General features: G+C 38.4%; 1 non-coding gene across 1 annotated transcript; it reads left to right on the top strand.

Annotated features, from left to right (window-relative positions):
* Positions 1 to 413: 413 nt before the first annotated feature.
* Positions 414 to 520, top strand: LOC141722418 (small nucleolar RNA R71). Its single transcript, XR_012575438.1, has one exon. It is a non-coding gene; the product is annotated as a small nucleolar RNA R71 (small nucleolar RNA).
* The last annotated feature ends 3,175 nt before the right edge of the window (positions 521 to 3,695 follow it).

Genomic DNA, 3,695 nt, shown 5'->3' on the forward strand with positions numbered 1-3,695 from the left:
TAGGATGATAGGTCGCTGGCACAGGCTGCTGTTGTCGCTGATAATTATTCACATACTGAACAGATTCATTGATAAGAGAACACTGATCCGTAGCATGAGAACCTGCACAAAGCTCATAAACCATAGCTATTTGATTAACTCCATATGTAGCCAGAGAATCAACCTTCATTGATAGCGCTTGGAGCTGGGCTGCAATAGCGGTGGCTGCATCAACTTCCAGAATACCTGCTACCTTGCCTGAAGTCATCCTCTGAGTTGGGTTTTGATGCTCATTTGCAGCCATCGTCTCTATAAGATTATACGCCTCAGTATAGCTTTTAGCCCATAAGGCTCCTCCAGCTGCTGCATCGAGCATGGGCCGAGATTGGGCCCCCAAACCATTATAGAAACCAGTGATCACCATCCAATCCGGCATTCCATGATGGGGACATTTTCTCAACATTTCCTTGTAGCGTTCCCAAGCCTCGCACATAGATTCTGTAGGTTGCTGCGCAAACTGAGTAAGAGCACTCCTCATAGCAGCAGTCTTTGCCATTGGATAAAACTTCACCAGAAACTTTTGCGCAAGATCTTGCCACGTAGTGATGGACCCAGCTGGTTCAGAATGTAATCAGTCTTTAGCCTTATCCCTCAGTGAGAATGGGAAAAGCCTCAACTTGATAGCCTCATCAGTCACGCCATTATACTTAAAAGTGCTGCAGATCTCGACAAAATTCCTTATGTGCATGTTGGGGTCTTCAGTTGCCGCTCCTCCAAAAGAAACAGAATTCTGCACCATCTGAATAGTGCCCGGCTTGATTTCAAAGGTGTTAGCTTGAATAGTCGGATGAAGGATGCTTGACTGAATGTCATCAATTTTAGGTCGAGAAAAATCTATAAGAGCTGGATCAGCTTGAACAATACGATCTCCCATGTTTACTGGTTCTTTCTGCTCAGTTCCTGAATTCGAATCCTCAAAATCTAACTTCTCCGGAATATCAAGAACTTCGTCTGTCTCCTCAGCTGTATCTAAAGTCCTCTTGCGAGCACGAGAACGAGTTTGCATAAACGCTTGCTAAAGTACCTGAAACACAACCGAAAAGAGTAATTAACTACTACGTCCTAATCACTGAGTCCTAATGACCAATGATGGTAAGTACATAAACTAAACAAATACGCCGAGTCCCCGGCAGCGGCGCCAAAAACTTGTTAGGGCGAAAACACGCGCTAATATTCACGCAAGTATACGCGTTCGCAAGTAATATAGAATATTTTCTAGTTCGTTCCCTCAGAGACTCAGACTAAATTATTGTCTAATTAAACTCACTCACCAATGTATGATTACTTCTCAATGTTAAGATAATAACACTTAAAATTGTTGATTAAATATTAACTATAATTAACTACTTAATTAACCACTTAACTAACACTTCAATTTATCTATAATAAAACACTCATGAGATCACAACTTCATTATTACTTCCTTCTATAGCCATTGTTATTACCTTTAGCATGTGACAGTGATGATATTAATCGAATAACACGAAACTGATAAAAGCCAACTTTCATTGTACTAATACCATTCTACCAAGCATCCACAATTAAGATAGAAGTTGAATAGTCATCAATTATGTTGAGTTCCTATATGTCTACAGAAATTGACAACACAACGATTTAAGCTCAAGTTATTCCTTTTGATTACATAGGGCAAATAAAACTGTTAGAGTTACCCACTAATCATGCTCAACGTACATGAACCTATGCTAGCATGGCAAGTTCTAAATCTCAAGATCCACCGTCGCTTCACAAGAGATTAACACCCTATCTTATATGTTCGCGACGCACATAAGACGAATACGCATAACCAATACTAGATATCATGCAATCATCACACACTAAAGTATTAAACAATTAACTAAAGAATTCCATAATAAATCCGTTGCAACCCCATGATCACGATTAGCCCATAATAGAACTTATCGCCATCATGGGTTCATATGAAATCATGACAAACAAACACAAGAAAATAATAACTAAACTAATTATATTAAAACAGAGTACGTCACAAGAGTAAATAAGTCAAAGCAAGAAAACTAGCATCCAACGTTACAACGAAACAAGAATCACAAGAAAATATGCTTCCTCTTCGTTGCGGTGTGCTAAATCGGTCTTATTCCTTATCTCCTTCGCTTCTTGCGTAAAACACAATCTAAAACATAATCCCCTTAATACTCTCTGTGAAAACGTCTCAAATCTACCTATATAATAGTCCCATAAAACTCAGATTACATAGAAGTTGGAAGCCAAACAGAAGTAGAAGTCTAAAATAATTTATCTTTTTCCCCGACCCTGCGCGGCCGCTCAGCATAGCTGCGCGGCCGCTCAGCATAGCTGCGCGGATGCGCAGGTTGCTGCGCGGCCGCTCAGCATTGCTGCGCGGGCGCGCAGGCCTCTACTGGAAAAAATCCAGGTTTGCTCCGTTTCTTCGCCGTAATCTGCCCATTCCTTTCCTCTCGCAATGGTGAACACATGCCAAGGCTTATTCTTGATGATTCCTCCCCCGAAATGCAACTAATACCCTGAAATGCATAAACACTAGAAAAACGCATCAAATACACAAAATACTTGATTTTAAGACACCAATTTAAGCCATTTTAAGACGTTCTAAGTGGTATAAAATGCCACTTATCAAAGTACACATGTGAATTTGGGAAGAAGAAATGTTGATCAATTGGGAAAAACCAAATATGCGATCAATGATGATTTAAGTGAGGCTAAGAAAGTAACCATTGATGAATTTGATAATTATGTCAATAAGAACTTAAATATTATAAATAAAAGCCTTTTATTAACTTCAGAACTGGTTTATCTAATAACGCACATAATAATATTATCAAGAAAAAAACATTCCTTATATTAGAAGAGTTAATGAGTAATGAGAATGAAGAACTAAATAAGAAAAGAAGTGGAATCAAAAGGATGATAAAGAAATGTTATAAAATAATCCAGGATATATGTTGTGAACATCAGATATGCCAGAACTAATAGGGGAATGAAGTAAAACACCGGCAATTGAAGATAAGAATTTCATTCGAAGAATGCGCGTAAACAGGGAAGAGTAAACAACAGTATCCGTGGAAACTATTAGAGAAGAACGATACAATGAATCTCATATCGAAGTTCTCCATAATTAAAGTGAAGTCCCGAAGATTCTAACGAATGATTTACCAAGGTTACCTCGGGAAATGAGGTAAGAATTTTCAATCAGTTACTGTACGAGTCGAGCTAGTGTCAAAAGCCCTATATCGTATAACCCAGTAGAAATGAGATATTGAGTGAAGGAAAACTTCAGAAATGTGGAATGCAAGAATAATGAAATAAAGGGGTACTTCACGCTATACACAAAAGTGATCATGGAGAAAAGAGAAGGGATGTATGAAGTCACGCATCGATTATCAGAAATTGCAAGTCTGAAGATTAAATTAACATAGTGTATAAGGAGTAATTGGATAGTGTGATTGTATTTATTAATAACATCCTCGCCCATTCAAGAATTAAGGAAGACCAAGTTGAACACCTGGAGATATGCATGCGAAGGGTAAAAGATTAGCAACTTCGTTCTAAACTACAAAAGTATGAACTCTGGCTATAATTACTTATGAGCTACAGAAGTATGGTTAATTACCAACCAAGCAAGATCCATTCAGAGACAGATG

Source organism: Apium graveolens, chromosome 4 (genome assembly GCF_009905375.1).
Source record: "Apium graveolens cultivar Ventura chromosome 4, ASM990537v1, whole genome shotgun sequence".
Taxonomy (NCBI): domain Eukaryota; kingdom Viridiplantae; phylum Streptophyta; class Magnoliopsida; order Apiales; family Apiaceae; genus Apium; species Apium graveolens.